Raw genomic sequence first — 23,031 nt, forward strand, 5'->3', positions numbered from 1 at the left:
AAAAAAAAAAGGGTCAGGATAATGCAGATCCAGTGCTCAGCATGGCAAAGGCTAAGATACTCAGCGCCTTTCTCATCTCTTTGTTATTGGAGCAGAGCACACAGACTGGGTCAGGGATGTCTTAAACCACTTGGACATGTGCAACTCCATGGCACCACAAAGGCAGCATCTGAGAGTGCTGAAGGAGCAGGCTGATCTTACTGCAGGGCCATTCTCTATCATCTCTGAAATGTCAGAAATGGTGATCCAGAGTTTTCCAATCCTCAAGATTAGGAAAATAGTTATCACCAAGTAGGAAAGGAGAATCTGGAGAACCATCTGCTAAGTCAGTTTCATTTCAGTCCTTGCAAAGACTATGTAAAAAATCTTACATACCAACACACAAAACCAAAATCAAATCAATAAACAACCAACAAAATAAAGCAAACCCAGTCCCAACCAGATCACCACAACACAAAAACCAAAAGGGGAACAGGCAGTACAGATACACCAAAGCCATAGCATACTTGAACAATTTGGTAATTCAATTCAAGGAGAGCATTGGTTTGGTGAACAAAGGAAGAGAAGGAATGATGTTTGTGTTAACTTCCACAGGGACTATGACAGTCTTTCAGAGTACTTTTTCAGAAGTTAATGAGATTTAATCTAAAAAAGCAGGCTATCAGGGGGGTGCACTGCTAGCTGGACCACCAGGCTTTATGGGTTCTGACCAGCCATAAAAAGTCCAGCTGGCAGACAACCACCTGTGGCAGCTGTCTGAGGCCAAAACCGGAGCTGATATTCGTCAGTGTCTTTACTGAGAAGCTGGGGGATAGGACTGAAAGCATGCCCAGCAAGGTTGCTGGTGACACCCAGCTGGGCTGGAGCATGCAGACAATACTCTGAAACAACATGCAGGAATGGATCTGGGTGGCCAATTCAAGGGACATTCAAAGGCTAGAAAAACAGGCAGGTTAAAACCTCAAAAATTCAGTAACTAAAAGTAAAGATTCCTGTTCTTAAAGGCTGTGTTGGATGAGGCCCTGAGCAACTAGATCTAGCTGGTGGCATCCTTGCCTATGGCAGGGGCTTGGAACTAGAATATGACCTTTGAAGTTCCTTTCAACCCAAACCATTTTAAGATTCTACGATTATTATCTATATAGGCTGGGTACTACCATGCTAGGAAGCTGCTGTGCAAGAAAAAACCTTTGGACCCTAAGAGCCAATTCAAAATTAATCAGTAGTGTGTTCTTATGGCAAAGAAAGTCAACTGCATCTATAAATCAGCCTAGCAACCACAGAAATAATCCCCAAATGCATAGGCTTAATAATTGCATTTACCTACGGAGTAATGTAATAGAATTGAAGATTTTTGCAAAACCAAGTATTTTTCATTCCTTCAAAATACTGGATTATAGATTATAAAATTTTTATACTATGGAAGAAAAAGAAATGTTAAAAACACCTAGGAAATGGAAGGAACAAAGGCTGTACTTTATCAAGAATGAAGTGAAAAGAGGAAAAATGGGTACATTCAAGCCTTGTTACTTCTGAAGGTCAAGTGAATTTTTCTTCCCTGTGACAAAATCCATAATACATTTGACACTATAGAAAAAGGTCATCTTTAAAATTACTGTTCATATAAAGAGCATTGTTTCACTTAACAACTTCTTTTACAAATATAGTTGGCATAGGAAAGGAAGTTTACTCTTTTCCAGTATAGCATACAAATACTCAGTCATTTTTAATTTTGGATCAACTTTATCTCTGTTTATACTAGTGATCAGTCTTCAATATGATTTTGTAGCAGACTTGATAAAAGAAGTTCATTGCCATTATTCAGCTAAATCAGGATTCTACACCAAGTGTAGCACGTAGCCAGACAAAGCTGATACAAACTTTGTTTTTCAGAATTTCAGATATGAATAAATAGAAGCTGGTGCAAAATAAGGGCTCATCAAAATCCTGACACATTTGCTATGCTTAAGCTATTACTATCAGTTTAAACCAAATGGAAAATTATTAACTGAACAGCATCTAAAGAAAGATTGATGGCCTACACAAAACTGAATTTTCAGCTTCTCAGTCTACTTAGTAATGAGGGAGAAAAACTGGCATACTCTAAAAGGTAACATATTAGGCATGCATATGGATTTTTGAGCAAACTTCTAAAAAATGGAGCCAAAGCAAATTGTTGGGAGCATTGTTTACAACTGTATCTGAACTATTGATGAGGCCAACGCCATTGGTTATGTCCATATTTGAAAACCGAAGGGATGCCAACACTACAAACAGGTTCAGAGCTACTTTTACTACAGGGCTAATTGTGTTTTGTTTTGTTATTTTTTTCTTTTTTTACGGATTCTGGCTCTAAATTGGTTCTAGTGCTTGTTTGCAGAGATCTCATTACCATCAGAAGATCAGTAAACAGGTCAGTTTGAGGATAAACAAAGCACTACCTTTCAATGCTATGAAAGCAAGTGATAAAAAAGCATTTAAATTAGGTCAGCACACCACCTGTGGAAAACAGGTTATTCCTCATGTTTTTCACAGTAACACAAACACATCCAGTAAATTTCAACAGGCAAAATAATACTAAAGAGTTTGAGGACGCCAGTACTCCTCAGAAGTTAATAGAAGAATATTTCATAGGGCCATGCTCATTTGATGGATTTTTAAAGGTTTTAGTATTCATCTGTTCAGTACAATTCAGCAAATAAGTTCTGAGGAGGTGATGAGAGAGAGCAGATCATACTAGGCTGAACAGTATGAAAACAATTCATTAAAAGGAAACTTGAACTTCAGAAAAATCTGAGAAATGTAGGTCAGTAAAATAAGTATCTATTCTTCTTGCTACGTGTAGGAAGACTATACTTTCAATCCATTAGAAGCAATTATTTAATTGACCATTTGAAAAAAATACAAATTATGTTTCTAAAAATGCTGGGCCTTGGAATAAAGGCAGAATAACAAATATAGAAGTAGCTGACTACAGTTGAAAAACAAGGATGAATTTCATACCCAAAGGCAGAAGCCTTTGGTTCATACTTCCTTTCCTACAAATTAATAGAATGCATCATTACACTTAGAAAAGTAGAAGCTCTTGTTAGGTTAAAATCTCTCATCACATAGAAAAGCAATACCAAAAATGGAGCAACAGTTATGCACTCCAGCTAAAATTTTGTCAAACTGTTTACAACTGTATGGAACTATGAGACTGTGTACTTGAACTTCTGATCCTCCCTATTTAGAATCACAGAATACTTCAGGTTGGAAGGGAGCTTGTTACCCAAGTAGTCTTTATTTAACTTCTAAACTTTTATGATTAGTTCTAAACGTTTCTACATAGTAAGGAAATAACATTTCTGAATTGGCTTTTAAAAAGTTTGGCTTTCAAAACAAGTTCTTTCAGTTAATGCAAGAAAGTTAATTGAAAATACAATGCTATTTTGGTACCTAGAGTTTTCAGAAACAACTATAGTCACTGAACTTCTGAAAACAGTTTATAATTTCGCAAATCAGTGCTTAATGGTTTCTCAAATGAATTTGTAAACTTGCCAAATTCCCTCAATACAGCATTTTTGAGAATGGAACAAAAGATTATTTACACAACTGCTCGAATGAAAACCTTTGAAATCACTTAAATTACACTTTTTCCCAGTCATAGTCAGACCTCTTTAGATTAGCCTTAAGAAAGCCCTGTCTTGCTTGCAGGAAGAAACTGCAGTGGGCAAGGTTTCAAAGGACCAGATGAACAATATCTTAATCAAATAATAAAAGTTCAAACCAATTCAATGCACAGATTTTGGATTAACATTCTTTTTTCACAGCAATTTTTACTATGCAAGAAAAGGAATAAATGGATCCAGGAGGGAGTTGAAATATTCCCTATCAGAATATCACTGTAAATATTGCAAGAGCTCAAGAGGATAGCTAAAATTTGGAAATTAAGAACACAATAAAAGTACAAAGACTACTGCTGTCATATAACCAGCTGAGATTCACTAGATGTCTATTCTATGACTTTGAAGTAGATTTCAAATGTCTGAGCCAACAACTTCATTTCTCTCTTGTTCTACAGATTGCATAAAAATTATCTAAAACCAGACATCTCATTGAGGGATTCTTCATACATTCCCATTCTCTCAACTGCTCTAAAATTTAAAATATACTTCAATTATGTCCAGTGAGAATCAGAATACAGTACTTAATATTGCCAATCCAGTAACAAAAAAAAACCAACAAAAAAAAAAAAAAAAAAAAAAAAAAAAAAAAAACCAAAAAAAAAAACAAAAAAAAAACAACTATACATCTGTTTAGAGAACTGCTTCAAATATCTGGAGTACACCATTAGCCCAGGTTAACTGCAACACATAAGGAAATGATTACACAGATATATATATAAATATAAAACATATATTTATAACACTCTGCAGCAAAGAGAAGTAGGTGTTTGCATGGGCATTAAGTTACTGGTTCTAACAGTCCTGGCAGGTAAGTTCAAAACACTGCTATTCAAATCTTTTTCCTCTTAGACTGAACAGCAGAATTGCCTCTCATGACAGGTGCAGAATAGGCAATCCTTTTTGGAAAGCAGATTTGTAAGCTGAAAGACAGTTCTTTCTTTTCCTAAAACAACTGCAATCTTAAATTGGGTTACTGACACCTCAGATGCTGACAGAGAGCAAACATTCTTCTTCCAAGCCATAGCTATTACATGTGCACACTCTGGGAGGGCTACTGAGGGTGCTTGACCAAGAGAAACAGCCAGCTGGAGAATAAAGGCAGTATTTTCATCACTGAGTATCAGAGGCAGCATGAAGACAATGAGCAATTCATGAGTGAAAAGCTTTTGTTGTTAACAGCAGCAAGAGATGTCTTAAACACTGAGCTCATAAACCCTTGACATGCAGTAAGTAATGGCTGAAGATGCATCAGTAAGACCTATTTGAGCCTTCTGCTACCCTTCACAGCAGCCTAGAAGGCTGAAGTGGACTAGAACCACTGGAATAGTTTTTCTTTTTGAAAGATTCACAGATGGTGACCCAGCACTTGGCTTTTTCAGCACAGCAACACTCCTGCCGATCAGCAGCCCAGAACTATAAACTGACTCGTCTTTAATAACTCCCTGGAGAGCTGGATTAGCTGGTCTTTCAACCCCAACACTACAGGACTTCTAGAGAAAAATTGAGGTCACGTCAGCACAGGTGTTCTAGGTGAGGACCTCCATTTCCTCAAGAAAAACAATTTGTCATGTGAGGTACAGACTGAGCAAGTTTACCATTACTCAGAAGAAACAGCTTAAAAACTAAGTAATTTTAGGCTCCCTAGTGGATCTAAATGGTCTTTTAAGAAATTAAAAGCTGAACTACCCCAAATTTATATTGCAGTGGAGTAGTGTGTCACAGCAGCAGAGATTAGGTTGTTGGTACACTATTTGCTGTCTGCAAGGAAAAGCTGTAAACACCTCCACATTTTAGGTATTCAGTCTTGTGACAGGATGTAACACAACATGAAGGCTTCTAGCCAAAAGCAGCATCACCTGGTCTTACAAGGCATAGGTTGCTAAGAAACAAAGCATGCAAGTTGTCAAGAATTTCTAATAATCAAGAACTCATAAATTTCCAAAAGTTATTTTAAATAACTTGGCAGGTGCAAGATGAGCTGCAAGTAGAACAGGCTACCTGATAGAACTTCTTTTAAAAAGTTAAAATTCTTTCTGAAAAAAATTAAATTTAATATTGTGAGCAAGCTTCTTTATGAAATCATATGCACTGGATTAGATGATGTGGAAGTAAAACCACAGTGAGCTGTTTCATATTTTCAATACTCATATTTTCCATCTTCCTTTACAACATTTCTGCATGGTTCAGAAAATCAAATTGACTTCCAAAATGTTTGAAAAGTTCTATATTAAAATCTCCAACAGCAAACTGGTAAAACCGAATTTATCATCTGAAACTGAAATAAATGGATACTATCCTTATCAATAGGTTGCTCTTCAAACAAATGTGTCAAATATTGGAATTTTCTGCAGATTATAGTCTCTTCAGTCTGCACACGTCAACACTCAAAAGTCAGGTGGCATTTGCTTTTGCAGCATTTTGAGGAAGTAAGCAAACTCCTCTTGAAAACACAAAAGGGCTTCAGATTTACTCCCTATTCTGCTATTAAGTTAGAAGACAAGAAAACTAGAAACTCAGATGTCAGTACGAAAGAATTACAAACTTCAAGGAGAAATCTTCCACTACTTAAAGGTCAGGTGAATTCACCATCACAAAACCAGCTACATAATTTTCATAGACAAAAGTCTATGCAGGCTCTGAACAATCAAGTGAATAAATCTTACACATGACACCCTTGACACCTTCCTTGTATGTTGTAAGAAATCATTAAGTGTTTCAAGCTAGGTCGCAAATGTTCAAAAATATCAAGTCTCCATAAAGGTTCTGATTATTTTTTAGGTATGTATCAAAGCCACAAGCTAGAGTGGAATAAAATCTTTCATTAATTCTTCAAACACTTTTAAAGATGGCAGAAAATTATACAGGCAAATGGCCATCATTAAGGATGAATCACTAATGGGCATGAATTTGATTTAAAGAAAAGCAGAGTCAGCTAATTAGAGAAAAAATATTATAGGGGAGATATTTGGAAACATTGGGTAAATTGCAGTCAATAGATTCAATCATCCTTATGTAAGTGCAGAAACCTCTAATCCTGAAAACTTCCTACTGTATATTAAAAATCCAGCAGAGAAAATTGAAGAAATACCAAATAACTTTGAAGAACACTTATTCTCTGCCTTCAGTATATGTGGAAAATATTCAAAATAGTGTTTTAGAAGAAAAGCTTTGAAAAAAGCACAGGTAAATAAAAATTCTTCATACATGCTGGGACTATAGGGTGTTTATCATAAAGAAGCTGGCTGAATTCTGCCTGGAGTAACAGCAGAACTTGCTGAAAAATGAAATACAGGCAGATATCATAAAAACTGCTGAAAGGATAACGTGACTAATCGTGAAGACTTAGAAGAATTAGGATATATAATCTGAAAATATACAGGTGACAATCACTTAACACACAGTGGGTTCTACTACTGCAAGTAAAATGAAGAATGATATTGCAAATAGAATGATGAATGGCAAAGAATTCAAACAAGCTAACAAGTTTTATTTCCCATTCCTTTAAAAGGTGCACTGCAGATAGTTTAAGATAAAAATCAAAAAGTACCACACCTTATCATGTCTAGGGAAACACCCAAATTCAAACCAAAATAAGTCAGCAGTTTTGCAGAGCTAAACACTTTTTGAAATACAGAGAAAACATCAGATCTCCATCTACACAGGTCTAATAAAAAAAAAAAAACCCAAAACAAACCAAAACCCCAAACAAACAAAAAACAGAAAAACCAACCAAACAAACAAAAAAATCAGAATATATGCATGTTTCTCTTTCTCTAGAAAGAAAAGACTGATTGGATACGGAGAGAAAAAAGAAAAGCTAGCATTGTCAAATTTTGGAATATATGGAATTTTTACAATGTCTCTTCCAAAAATTTTTTGCTCTTTTGCTTTATATCCACAGGCAAATAAAAAGTCTACCTAGAGAGGAAAAAGGCTGTATTTATAGAGAAAGGCCATATAGCTTTTAAGAATGCTTTCCTGGATCAGCCTGTTTTCACATCACAAAGCTCTGTGCTCAGCAGGTAACTTCTGCTGCTACCGACTGTTTCGTGCTTAATTAACGCACACAGTATTGCAATAAAGAGAAGGTTTTTCATATTCCTCCTTCCCTTTTCCCCTCAGACTCACTTGTTTTAGATGCAGTTTTTCTTAATTCTGTCTTTCCAGAGATCATTGACAACACAAATTTGAGAAATTCCACACTTTTAAGTACTCTGTTTCAATTGTTAATCCTTGCAAATGTACACATGGTACAAAAAGAACAACCACGAGATTTTCTTCAGTCATGAGGCTCATAAATTTTTCCATATAAAGTTTATTCCTAAAGTAGGCAATATCCATATTTTGGGTTCTACACTGAAGAGGTGAACAAGAAAATAACTCTCAGATAAAAAACAAAAGGCAGAATAATTAATGCAGGGCTCTGGAAATCTTTTAGAACTTGAAAACATTCTCAAGATTGGACAAGGAAAGAAGAAACTGATATAGAAGAAACATTGATATAGCAATGGCTCCTCTTCAGGACTAGAGTCCAGCATCTATGTCCATGGGCCACCTTGGTCTTCAGCACTGGTACTGGTATCTCCACAGGAACTGAGCTTAAACTCTAGAGTTCAGACTTCAGGTGAGCTACAGAAGTTTATATGCTGACCTGTGATGCCTGACATCACAAGAGAATTCACAGAGGTGTCAGTACTGCCCATTTTGAACAAGGGCTTGCAAAGGCTGCTTTCACACTGAGACATTCTCACCACAGAGTTCTACCCTCCCTTTCCTTTTCAGTGCCTTTTCCCCTTTGCTATTCAAGCAAGCAAACTATCCCTAACTCTGAAAGGGAGCAGCTATGACCAATTCAGGTCCCTGCAGGGCAGATGCCCCCTCCTACTCCATTGCTCTTACATCTGCACCTCCTAGTTTGCTACCATACCAACAAAAATTAATGAAACAGGGAGTGTAGAGACAGGATGGAAAACAATCTGCTACTGCTGAGCTCAGGACTGTACAAGAGGAGGAGAAAGTGGCAGAAGAACCCACCCAACCAGGAAATATAAAGCAGCCCATATGATTCAAAAAGCCTGGGGCACACAGTATCCACCCATCCATTAAATATGTTTCTGTAGCTGTAAAAGTAGACAAATATGGGCCAAATCACAGAGATCTTAATTGATCATACACAGACTTCTTCCCAGCTTTCAACTTCATTGTAAATATAAAAAAATTACATTCAAGTTCACATTTGGTCAAAAGCAGCACCATGGAAAAGATAAATTGTGTTCTACAGAAACAAAAGTCCTGTTTTGTTAATAACTTTAAAAATCTGCATTTAAAAAAAAAAAACAACAACAAAAAAAAACCGATTTTGCTTTAAGTTCAATTATGTGAGTAAACGTTAGAAAAACAAAAATCAATAAGCATTAAAACAAACAGTTTTCACTTAGGCCATGGAAATTATTTAGACAAGGTCATTTTCAAAAGAAAAAGCTGTATTTTCATTATTCTGTAATAAATGCTTTTCAAATGTTGTTGGATTTTATTAAATATTTATTTTTGTTTATTAAATATTTCTTAGAAAGAAAAATGGCAGATTTGCTCAGACATTAAATTTCAAGACTATACTCTTAAAGCTAGTGATTCCAAAACATGTTTTTCATCTGGCTTAACTTGTAAATTTTTATCCTAGTTTGACAAATTTAAATAAAACAGCCATATCAAGATATAGAAAATGCATATGTAAGGTAAAAAAAGAAAACAAAAATTAGAATTTTTTATTTGTTGTCCTGTACAGCAGTCCAGAGAGATCTGAAGGGTGTGATATGCAATTTGAGACAGAAAGATTATTTTGTGGAAGAGTTCACTTGTTTCCTCAGTTCTCTAAGTGTGATGATAACGATTTTCTGCATAGTTGCATAGGGGAAACAATCAGCAGAACATTCAGTATGGCAGGTATGCATCAGACTCCAGTGAATTACTTAAATTTCTTCAAATACTTTGGTGCTTACTACTTTGCTTTTTTTGTTTTTTTTTTTTTTCCCCAGAAGCTGTCAGGCACTTCATGAAAAAACAGCTAGTGTATTTAATTTGACATCAAATTATTTTTGAAGGTATAAAGCTTGTAGCAACTTGAGCTTTTTTACAATTCAAAATTAATTCCTGACCAGAAGCCAAGAGACAAACAGGTCACCATAAAAAAGGTCAATCTGTCAGAAAATATTAAGAAAGGAATATGATGGAACTGTTTTGGAAATTCAACTATATATTAATTGAAAATCATGGAATTTGAGAAATAAAATCACTGTTAAAATTTAAATTAAATCATAGATCAGATGTTTTTAAAACATCTTCTAAAATTCTGTGTTCCAAGATATTTAGAATTACTCTTCAACACTTTTTCTGAAAGATTTTCATCTTCTCTGAAGCTCTAGAATCTTTACAAGAAGAGAGAGATTCCTTAGAAGCCAGCCCATGGTTAAAGATTTATCAGCACACTATTACTGTGTAAGTAGGTGCTACTCCAACATGCCAGCCCTTCTGCTCTGCCAGCAAAAATCTACACAGCAATGAAGAAACTTAATCAGAGAACTGACACACTGAAAAATAACCAAGAACAATTGTGTTTATTCAGCCACATGAGTCTCAGTGCAGATTCAGACCTATCAGGTATTCTCCCCAAAAGAAGTTATTTCTACTCGAATCTGTGATCTCATTAAACTCAACATTAGTCAGCAACCACAAAAGAGGTGATTGGGCAACCATGAAAAAAATCAGTGAAGATATCACTTGAGTGGCCAAAAGAAGTAAACCCAGAAGTAAAAAAATTGCCCTACTTTTTTTTTTAACCCTAGGTTTTTTTCTTAGCAGCCTCTACTACCGAAGAGAATTAGATAGTAATTTTGGATATACTTTTTCCTCTCCTCTAAACTGATAGTTGCTCCAATTATACCTTTGAAGGACTGAATTTAAGACTACATGTTAGATCTTTTGAAGTTGACTGGAAAAGTACTCACTCAAACATGAAACACACTTTTCTCATTTTAGCATGCTGAACCTGAACTTCAGAATTGGATTCATAGAGTCCTTCAGAACTCAGTCTGTGAAAACTAATCTGTGAAAACTGCTAACAGGTTTCAGAAAAGAAAATAATCAGGATGAAAAATTAGAACAAAATGTCAATATCAATGAGTCCAAGTGCAGGACACCATTTAACACACTAAATACAACTGCACTGGTTAAACTTTTCTGCAGAAACAGAAGGAAACAGACCTGTCATACCACATCTTTGCCTGTCCATCCCATTAAACTTTGGTTTCCATCTCGCTTCAATCAAGTTTAAAAAAAGCGTAGGAGAGGCACACTCAGAGGAGGATTCGTGAGTACTCAGTTGTTAAACACCTCACTGCACAGCCAATGACTACACAGTGGTAGTTTAATAAATCATCTTTTGTTTGACAAGGATGCTTTAAGGGTACTGTGTTTGTTGTAGAAACACTGAAAATAAAACTCAGGCTTTCTTAGGTCATCTGGATGAAAAGTTGATCTGAATTCCAGTTCACTGGACTACATAACTCTTTTTCAAGATATATTGAGAGGGTAAAGGTGAATTTAGGAAAAGTAATAATGAGGTCCTTTATCCACTTGGATACTATGTTTCCCAATACTCAGAGAGAACCACGGTCTCTCTGAGAGGTCTGCACTAATATCTAAAGGGATGTTTATGGAAACCTGTTTAATAGCTGCAAACAACTGAACTGGTCCAACAGGATGCTGAAGGAACAGTAAAATATGGAATATATATGTGGAGTATTGACCCTGGCTGCATTCCAGGTGCCCACCAAAGTCACTGTCCCATCCCTCCTGAGCTGGACAGGGGAAAGAAAATATAACAAAGGGTTTGTGAGTCAAGATAAGGGCAGGGAGAAATCTCTCACTATTATAGGCAAAACAGACTCAAGATGGGGAAACCAGTTCAGTTTATTACCAATCAAATCAGGGTAGGATGAGAAATAAAACCAAATCTTAAAAAAACTTTCCTCCCACCCATCTTCCCAGGCTCAACTTCACTCCCAGTTTTCTCAACCTTCTCGTGCCCCTAGCAGCACAGGGGAACAGGGAATGAGGGTTATAGTCAGTTCATCACATCCTGGCTCTGCCTCTCCTTCCTCCACAGAGGGAGGATTACTCACACTTCTCCCCTGCTCCCACAGGAAGCAGCCCTGGACAAACTTCTCCAATCTGAGTCCTTCCCATGAGCTGCAGTTTCATGAACTGCTCCAGGATGGGTCTCTTCCATAGGGTGCAGTCTTTCAGGAACACACTGGTCTAGCATGGGTTTCCTATACATTACCCCAGCCACTCACTGTAAGTGATGGTCGCAGCCTTGGCCAGTGGCAGGTCCCTCTGGGAGACGGCTGTCACTGGTTCCATTGGACACAGGGGAAGTTTCTAGCAGCTTCTCAGAGAAGACACCTCTAACTAAGTCACCAGCAAAACTTTTGCCACACAAACCCAGTGCACACATGCAGTCACCAGGTGCTTCCTGTGCTCTGAAACACACCCAAAGCAGACAGACCTCACCAAAGCATTAACAACTCCTGGAACACATTTTGTACTCACCTCCTCTGCAGGTTTACAGCCATCTGGATGGTCCACTAGCACTGGTGGAGAAATCCCAACACATTGCTGTAGAGCACCTGTGGCAGGAACCATGGAGCAACAGACTGGCCTAGGCCATTCTGACATGAACGAAGAAGGACGAGAGGTATTCCAACAGCAAGGTCTTCAGGCCGTCCTAGAGGAAAAACAGAAATTCAGATAAGTTCCTGGCTCAGTTCTGGCAGAGCTTGAGGTGGAAGGGGAGGAAAGTTTCCCACTTAAGATTTCAAAATCTAAAATCCCATGCAAGGGAGAAGGAGTCAAAGACTGTTTCTAAAAAGAGGCAGTGAACTGTGCTTGTGAGGAAAACAACATATGCAGGGAAGAGTGGAGAGGTGGAACAAGTCATCAACATTTTTTAGCCTTCCAGATGATATGATTTAAGTGGGAGGACTGCCTGTCCTCCCAAATAAGCTGTTATCTATTTTTGAGTTCTATATATGTCGTCCTCTATCCAATCATGAATACTTAGCACAACAAACTATGAATTGTTCTCAACAAGGCAAGAAAACAGCCTCCTCAAAAAACAGCACACATTCACATGAGCAGCTCCCCAGATGATCACTCTTTTGGACTGAATCTTCCTATACATATTCTAGTTTATAGATGTAGAGGTTTTTACATTCTTTCATCTCTCGCCCACAAGTTAAACATTAGCATTTATAATGACAGCTTTTGGAAAAAAAAAGGTGTTATTACAGTAACATAGACTTGACGCTTAAGAAGCAACGTTTTTTCACTTACAGAAAAAAAAAAGTGACACCTGAAAAATGATGCCTGAGCCTTTCCAAGTCTTATGCGTTGAAACTTTAGCAATACTGAATGAATTCCTTCAAATGTCTGCCTTTGCCCAGTTAATACAGCAATGTCTGAAGGAAATTCTAAACAGCTGAAAAGTAAAGAATGTGTCTTAACATTCAAGAGAGATTTGTTCAATTTTTAATGCAATTGAAATTTGTCTACACTTTGGTAATATTTGCCATATATTATTCAAGCTTGTATCTTGCACTTGCCGTATTATATCCAAACCTACTAAGTTACTCAGGTTTCTTGTTCTGCCTGTTTAAACTGTTACCTCTAGGTATCTGTCCAGATAAAAACTTTGTACAAGGGATAAAAAAAAAAAGATGCTGATACTATGGTAACATGACAGTATGGAGGAACTATATGGTAAGGAAAGCTCAAATTGGCAGTGATACAAAAGGTGTTTGTCAACCACCCAATTATTAATTATTACCCCAATACTGAAGCAGATACAGTAAAAGTTTCCCTTTTTTTGCATATCGAAGTGGAAGTGGAAAATGTCTTAGCTTCAAGTCTGATTATTAATAGTACTGAATAAGATCTCCTCAAAATGATACCAATTTTTACCAAATCTGAAAAAAATAGGGAAGTTTCAAAGAGACAGAAAAATACAATCCAAGACATATCCAGCAGGAAGCCTAACATGTATCATATTTGTTTCTTTTCTGAACATGTTAATATAAGAGATCATGACATAATTCTGAAGAGACCCAACCTCCTTTACCAAAGCAAAGCACTTTTCTTCACTAAAACTGAGGTGCCTTACAGAGGTGGGAGCAGAACATGATCCATTTTTACCGATGGGTAAACAGGTGATTTATTGGCCAACTGGCTGGCAAGTCCGGGAGCAAATTTTCTTCTATCTGCTCTAAAGTTTAAACTGAAGTATCTCTCTCTACATCTGTCTGGTTAGATGAAAATCTTACTGTAGTGGTTTTGCAAATTTATATATTTCTTCAAAGGATCCTAAGATTCAGGCTCTTTGTTCAGTCCTGTCCATACACTGACTAGAAATAGTCTTTATAAAACACAAAACCAAAAGCCAAACAGTGAGAGGAGGACACACAGGGAATGGCCCATGTTGCCATTAGTAAGCAAGTCACAGCTACCAAGGGCAGATGTTCACTTATTTGTAGTGAGCTTCCACACACTTAAAAGCTTATGATTTCCCTTGATCTTTTCTTTGGGTTACAAAAATGTCAATTCAATCATTCCTTCTGCAGATAGCACCTTTTCTAAATCATCAGTCATTACACTCCTGAGGCAAATTAAGTCTGCCTACATCTTTCTTGAAAGTACAATGGCCAAAACAGATACAGTACTTAAATTTCACAATATAGAACAAAGCAAAAGGTTCAACTCCACATTCTCCAGATTATACCACCAATTAGTCATGCCAATACATACACACAGCTCTTCTTTGTCAACCATACTACAGTGTCGGGTCTCATTTTATAATCCATGGTGAGGAACGGAGTGGCAGGAGGACCTTAACAGATGTTCTACATATTTTATTTTGACCTAAATTTAAAGCATTCCACTTATTCTTCTAAATCAAATTCTATTCTCCTAGGCCACCTTTCCAACATTTAAGATTTTTGTGAATTGCCATCCCACCTTTGTGTAACCGCATTTATTCCCAAACACATCTTGCCCTTAGATTTCATAACCATATGCTAATTAGCCAGTATGAACAAGAACAGTTAGCTGAAACAATCATACAAAACCCCATACAATGTGCTTTCCTTGCTGAAAGAGAACTACTGAAAAACCCCTGGCTACTGTTAACCTAATGAGTTTACACACATCCTAAAATAGCTTTTTTTATCTAGGCCATATTTCCTTAGTTTGCTCTGTAACAGTATCAAATGTGGCTTTCTCCACTCCACAAGTTTCCTGCTATACAGGATATTACATTGCCTTGATTATGCATTTCTGATCTTCACAGAATCATAGAAGGGTTTGGACTGGAAGGAACCTTAAAGACCATCCAATTCCAACACCCCACCACAGGCAGGGACACCTTCCACCAGAACAGGTTGCTGAAAGCCCCATCCAATCTGGCCTTGAATACTTTCAGGAACTGGGCATCCATAGCATCTCTGGGCATGCCTCACCACCCTCACAATAAAGTTCTTTTTATATCTAATCTGTATCTACCCTCTTACAATTTAAAGCCATTACCCACTCTCCTATAATTATCTGTCCTTGTAAAAAGTCCCTCCCCAGCTCTCTTTTAGGTACTGGAAGGTCTAAGGTCTCCCTGGAGCCCTCTCTTCTCCAGGCAGAACAGCCTCAAATCTCTCAGCCTCAGGAGATGTGCTCCAGCCCTCTGATCATCTTGCTGTCCCTGCTCTGGACTCCAGCAGGTGCAGATGCTTTCTTTGCTGGAGGCTCAGAGCTGGACTCTGCACTGCAGTGGGGTCTCTCACCAGAGCAGAGCAGAGCAGAGGGGCAGAATCCCCCATCCCCTTGCCCTGCTGCCCATGGTGCTTTGGATGCAGCCCAGGGCATGGCCCTCCTTCTGGGCTGTGAGTGCACATTGCTGGGTCATGGTGAGCTTCTCATCCATCAACACAGCCACTCCCCACATATCCAGTATTTGTATCCCAGGCCAATTCCCCACCTCCTCATCTCCTGCTTATATGCTGGGCATGATGTTCTGTGGGATGGAATATCCCTTTGGCCAGTTTGGGTCAGCTGAACTGGCCTTGCTGCCTCCCAGCTTTTTGCACACCCCCTCACTGTCGAGAACGTGAGGCACTAAGAATTCTTTGCCTTGGAGTAAGTCCTACTTAGCATCAACAAAAACATCAGTGTGTTATCAACATAATTCTCATACTGAATCCAAAACACAACTCTGTACCAACTACTAAGAAGAAAATTAATTCTATCACAGCCAAAACCAGGACATCACTTAAAAATGAAGAAAGGTTTATTTGAAACTTATTTAAACCTAAAAAAATTTTAGCCAGTCAATCTAATATGCTGACCAGATTCACAGCCACAATGTTTGTAGAGTGCAAAATATAGCTGTCTCGTATTAAAGCAAGTGGCTATACAGAATAATGTCAATATTTGCATTTTTATTATGCAGAGAATTTCATTCTGATACATTTAATGTTAAAAACAGCAACAATCATGCAGAGCTATCTATGCCCAATGTAATAGCTATCCCTACTTGTCACACCTCTCTTACCACTTTCACCTTAAATATAATACAGATTGACTGTGTAATTTTTAGCCATGCATTACCTTTCTAGTCTGTGCAGTCAATTTCTTTTGTATTCAGTGAAACACCTCCACACACACACAAAATCATGTACATGCCATAAAATATGGAGTCAATCCCATTGCATCAAACTTTTCTTCTACCAGCTCAATACAGTGGTGTGACCCCCCACAAGGTCAGAAAAACCAGTGCAAGAGACTGAACAGAAAAGCATTAAATTATTAGGGTGCCATTAAACTCTGGAGAAAAAAGATTTTTAACACTGAGAAAACCACATCACCTTCCTGTTATTCCTGAAGTGACTAAAAATACATAAAAACCCCAGAGTGCACAAAAAACCCCCCACAGTTTTGTTCCATAAGTCTCCATGGCTTTATCTTATACAGAAAGACAGCAAGGGAAAAAAAAATTATTTGAGTAAATCTTTCTTAATGGAGACAATCCAAAGAGTGTTTTTTCCTGCATGCAATTTGTCTGGGAAAAAAAAAAAAAAAGATTCATAGGCATCATTTATAATAGAATCAGCAAAACCATAAAGACAGGTATTATGTTTAACAGCTGTTAAGTACACACTGCTATCATATTATCTCCCCTAAACTTAGGAAAAAACCGTCAAGGTAACAGTTGCTTTGATCAGACTGACATCTAAAGTGTATGTCATTACTTTTCTTGGCCTCCACTAACAGATTGTTCACCAACCAAGCAATGATTCTGGCACACACAGCCATGCAAACAATGCAGCAGCACCTTCCTGTCATAGGCCTCCTGCTGCCCATGGGCACAGGGACTCAAGGCAGCACCAGCCAACACAAGCAGTGCATGAAAGGGACCAAGAGGGATTGAACCCACAGAAGTATTTTGAAGTAAATATGATTTTTAGAAGTCAAGTGTAAAATGCATCCCAATCTGTACCCCCAAAACAAGACTACTGAAATGCTTATTTTCATGTTGTTTGAAAGTACTACACTGCTGGAAAGGACCAGAAAAAAAAATACAAGACAGTCTACTGCTCTCACCAGTGAAGTGTAAACTGTCATATTCAGCATCATTACTAAATCCCTTTGGACTATAAGAAATAGCTTTTTCATAATTCAAACTACCTACACAGAATTGTTCAACTTACCAAAAAACAAACAAATAAATAATAATAATAAGCTATTTTTAATAACCTCACAACTGCTCTCCAGAAAGACAAAACCCCAAATTATTCACAAATCAAGAGAAGCATTGCAGGTTTGTAAAGGTGATAGAAATCTTTCTTAACTATCATGATTCAAAAACATTAATAAAGCAATCAGCAAAACCAGTTTATTTTGATAGCATTAACTTACATCAGCTTTAAGTAGGAGCACAGAGCATCAATCCAGGCATGCTTGCCTCCAGTGGGACTATCAACAAAGAGCTGTGTGTTGACTGCTGTGAGCTGGCAGACACCCTCTGCACCTTCTCTTCAGCCACCAGGAAACACTACCCTCATTGTTTCACAAGTATGCAAAGCAACCAGCGCTGGTGTGTATGGAGGATGTGAGCCACAGTGAAAAATGCATTAGACACCTCTCAGCTCCTTCAGCTGACAAAACATTCACTATGAAGGAATCCAGGAGTCAAAAAAAAAAAAAAAAAAAAAAAAAAAAGTTTGTGTCAACTGAAGTTTTTTGTTTGTGTTGTTTGTTTACAAAGAGTGGGTAGTGTAGTTTTCCAGTAATGTTTCCATTGTAATAGGCTATGAAAACAGAAAGATTGAGCTGTACTTTGCTCTAAAAACTCCATGTGTTTGTCCAATTTCAACTCCAGCCTTGTCCTCTCCCCCCTTGCTGGGAGGAGCTCAGGTGGGACCAGCAGCAGATGCACATCCCCAACACTACAGACAACACATTTCCTGTGTAAAAGACACTGACTTTGGACCTCAACAGCAACTCTTCACCACAAGTCACATGAAGCTCAGGAGGCACCTGATGGTTATCACTCACTCTAACAGATCAAGTCATCTTCCCCAAAAAAACATGAGTATGGCAACAGCCTTAGACCAAGCAGCAGCACCCAGGCAGAATCATCAGCCCCTCCAGGGTACAAACCAGCAGCAACCCCAGCTACCCATAAGTGTGTGCATGTGCATAGCCACGTACACAATGTGAATTTCTCCACTTGGTTTTTATAAATGTGGCTTAGTTTCCATTTTCAGAATACTGCTCTTTGCTAGGAAAAGTGTACACAATATTAACATTGGGAAATTTGTTAATGAGGGTCCCTTCAGCTGAGAAGGATGGGGCTTTAACATTTTCTAGTCTTCCCTAACTTAGAAGAAAAGACTAAATGTTTCCAGACCTACTGAGTAAAAACATCCTATTTAATAATGAATGCAAAATAGCTAAATACATAACTACATTAAAATCAGTGACAGCTGCCCTCATAAATTTTACATCCTGTAAAATTGCATGCCTTATGATCAATGATTTTTTTTCAACAGCACACAGAGGGCTTCAGGAGAGTTGCCTGCTTTATTCTAGGTTTAATATTCAAATGAATAATCTGTAACCTCCCTTTCTCTGATCTGATACAGAACACTCAGATAGTAGTAAAGCTTACAGGTGTGGAGGGTATGGGAGAACAGAGTTTAGGAAAAAAATAGTTATTCCCATACCCATTTTATTAATTTCCACTGATAATTACAAATGGAACTACAGAGTGAAATAACTACAAATATTTCCCATTACCTCAGAGATGATTACCTCGGGATGCAAAGTTACAGACACTCAAGTATACAGTTTTAATGGTGCTTAAAAGACCACAACCTTTGCCTTCCATGGGTCAAGAAATCAGTTTGCAAGTCTTAACAACTGTGGAATAATAAAGTTACAGCAACTCTATCCTATGTGCAGAGAAAGGGAACTACAGAATTGCTCTACATCTACTCAAAGGCTTAGATTTTTTGAGTTCACACACAGAGAGCATTATAGCAGGAATGATAGCACATTACTTAGAGTGAGAAAAGTGGGAGGGGGAGGTAACTAAGCAAGATTCTAAGAATTGCCATTCACAAGAGGCAGTACTTGAAATAAATCAACCAGTAAGTTTGCAAAAGCAAATGTCACATTTACACAATGCTTCTCAACATTTACAAGGGGCATCAATGATATTAATATTTTCTCACAAAGATAATAAACAAAGTGCTAAGTGATAGAAAATCCCCAAAGTAAAACCACTGCTCCACACATATAATTATGTCTCTTTGGACACTGAGAAATCATTTCTTGCAGCACTCTGGCATGAGACAGACCACTATCTATTCAGCTCTACAGCTTCATTGCAAAAGAAATATAAATATTAGAGTTCTAAATTAAATCATTTGTGGCTGTGTACAGAGCTAAAAAGGCTGTTTATATATTTACCAACTTAGGAACCAAATGAAACTATAAAAAACTCCTCACAAATCTAACAGGAAGTAGTTTCTTGCACTATGTAATTAGCACTTGTTAATCAAAGAGGAAAATGAGAAAATTGTATTTTTGTGCACAAGCTTTTACTAAGTCTTATATTATCACACATTACAATATTAGCCCCCAGTAAGTAATGGAAATCTTAAAAACAGCTGTTTAAGAGGTGAACAAGCATACCATAACTCCAAAGTCCAAAATAACACATTGCTAATTAGGAGGACTTTAACTCGGGGAACAGTTACGTTTACAGTGCACATAAGTAAACCTCTAGAAAAAAAGTTACCCTAGGGCACAGAAGTAATACAGACAACCTCTCCTAGGAAAATAAAGTCTGGCCTAGGAACTCAGTCCTTTGAAAATATTAATGTTCTATTTAAAAACAAAATTTTGTGGTGAGGCAAATAAATAGTGCAGAGGGAATGGTTTTCTGCCTTCTGCCAGATTTAAAGCTTTTCAGTAAGACTGTCTGTCAGTGTCAACAGGAGAAAACATACCCAAACCAACAAACTGCTTGGCTGAGCATATGTCTTCATGCACAAATACTAACCCTCCCACAGAAATTCTAGTTTCGGATATATGCATCTGCCTCCAGGCAAAGCTCTGCTGCTTGCAACAGTATCTGAAATTTGGCTGAGCTGAGAAATGACTATCATTTCTCACTTGCAAGAGTAGCAAGATCTCTTGAAACAACAGCAACAAAATATTCCATTCTTCTAAGTAAAATAAAGCAGGCAAACTTTTTCTGGCTTCAGGTGAGATAATGGTCCCTAATTCAGGAAGTTTTGTTTACCATGGAGGAACACAGGAAACATTACGTTATCAAGGTTCCAAAACAATGGATTCAGTTAGTAATACAGATCCCAATTTTTTTCTTGTCCCTTTTTTGTAAAGTCAGTAACTACTTTCAGGTAGTCGAAACAGAATCCTGAGAGCCATTAACACTGTCAAAACAAGGATGAGGAAACTGCGACAATAACCCAATGAATTAGCTTTTCTAAAAAAAGCACTGCTGTTTTAATGCAGCCTTTGGCAATGCAGCAATCCAGCCCACAGTTTTCCAAATCATGCTGCAAACCTTCAGGTTTCTTCCTAGAAATATCCCATTTAATTTGATTTACTAATTGCTGAGTCAGTCAGCTGTTTGCAGCATCTTTCTTTGTACAAGCACAAGCCCAAAAGATACTTCAGTATGCAAGGAAAAAGGTATGCAGTCTACATATACATCATGCTTAAAATAAGTGAAGAAAAAAGTCAAGAATGCTGAAAATCAGCACTGCAGCTCAAGGACTGCATAATAACACCCCTAGTCCCTGAGCATTTGCTCTATCCCCACTCTCCTTTCTGACAACATCACAGCTGAGTACAGATTAGAGCTAATTCAGCACAGAAATATACTGCAATCGAGAAATTTTTGCAATCTATTTCACAATGCTTGCCTAAGGAAGGGAAAGAATGCCCAGGAAAAGACTTTACTCCAGCATTGGGGCAGACACGTAAAGCTAGCAACCTCATTCTTAAATTTTGAGAGTTGCCACTGTTCTCACACTAAATCTCAACAAGCCTATTATGTGGTAATTATATCTTCTATTTTCTCCAATTCTGTAGTGCTTTTCAGTTATTCTGTATCAGTTTTCCAGCTCAATTTTACCAGCTCTTTAGCAGCTGGGCCACAAACATTGTTAATTACATCATAACACCATGAGGAAAAGATTATTAATCTGATATTTGGCAGAATGCTTCAGGGAATGAGAAACTTTCATTACTGGAAATCTCCATCAGTTATTCAGATATGAATTTGACCCTGAATGAAGTGAAAAATCTAGCATTTTCAATAACTGGAAGGACACGAGTTGCTTCCCTAAACACCTGACTGATTCAGGGTTGAGGAATAATTCTTGCTCGAATATTCCAGAAAGAGATGAAATGGGAATCTCCTGTATAGAGGCTTCAATATGGTGTACATCAAAAAGCTAGGTACCAATATGAAAACATGTAGAGTGTTTGTTCCTAATCAGCTCCTAAAAATAAGATTACTTAAGATAAAATAGTGCAACAAGTAGGCTAGGCACCTGCTATGCTGAAGAAAAAAACCAGGATGTTGAGAACTATAATTTACAGAAGAATAAAATCAGAACTTTTTATTTTATAAGTGGGTCTGCTATGCTATAGAACATTTCAGCAAGCAACAAAATGAAAGAAGACGCCTTTTAAAAATACAATTGAATGAAAAGCAATGAAAGTTTTATCATTTTGTTCAGTCAACACCGAATTAGTTTTATTCTTTTAGACACATGGGAAAAATTTTGGAAGCACTATACTGTCTTAAACCACTTATCCCAAAATGTTTAACTTGTCATGCAGCAAAGCAAGCAAGGACATCTCAACACTTCTGCCAACCTCATGACAGACCAAAACAAAGCCTCCCAACTCATTCAGCTCTCAGCTCAACTGTTTGACAAAGTTACATGCCTTGCAAATGACTCCTCAACATTGGCTCAGGTGGAAAGTATCAACTAACTTTTTTGTACAGGTTAGGAAATGTACTATGTTATTTAAAGACTCAAACTCAACTCATCACTAGTAACTAAACTAAAGAAAGCAGTGCCAGCTCAAACAGCATTTCTAAAACCTTCCTCTGTAACTGAAAACCTCAGCCTTGCAAATTCCTCCCTGTGAGGCTCCCACCAAAACAGAAGACCATTATTTGTCAAAATACATGAGCTGGGTTTCCATGATGATAGATGAACATTTAGTTTCAAAATACTTGCAATATAAAATTAAGAAGAACCAACTTATAAGTAGTAGTAGTTCAAGTGCTTCATCAGCTTCAGAAGAATAGCAAATGCTGAGAATGGGTATTTGCTTTGCAAGCTGAAGTGTCCTACAGAGCAAGAATGCTCAAATCAGTGATTTGTCAGCACTGCTCTTAGATTTGTAGTAAAAACTGATGCACACTTCCAGAAAGCAAGTTCTAAATAAACTCTAAATAAAAATACGATGACTTAAATATGATCCTTTCAGCAAAGGCCTTATCAGCCTTCCATATTAATGGAAAAATTACATACAGAATGGAAAATTAAATTTGATTTTCCAAACCATAATGACATTCTGCTTATTCATCAAGAATGAATACGGCAAAAATGTTCGTAAAAGACTTACAGTTCAGTGCTATCTTCAGCACATGAATGTAAAAGAAAATTACAAGTATTTAAAGAACACATACATCTAACTTCTTATATAT

At 37.4% G+C, this 23,031-nt stretch overlaps 1 protein-coding gene across 1 annotated transcript in view; it reads right to left on the minus strand.

The window, feature by feature from the left end:
* Positions 1-23,031, minus strand: part of GALNT1 (polypeptide N-acetylgalactosaminyltransferase 1) — an 87,534-nt gene that overhangs the window by 50,123 nt on the left and 14,380 nt on the right. The window contains exon 2 of the mRNA XM_083868201.1: positions 12,279-12,453. The gene's annotated coding sequence lies outside the window, so the exon portion shown is untranslated. The remainder of the gene's footprint in view (positions 1-12,278; positions 12,454-23,031) is intronic.

The sequence above is a fragment of the Zosterops lateralis genome, assembly GCF_965231275.1.
Source record: "Zosterops lateralis genome assembly, chromosome: 1".
In the NCBI taxonomy this organism is placed as follows: Eukaryota; Metazoa; Chordata; class Aves; order Passeriformes; family Zosteropidae; genus Zosterops; species Zosterops lateralis.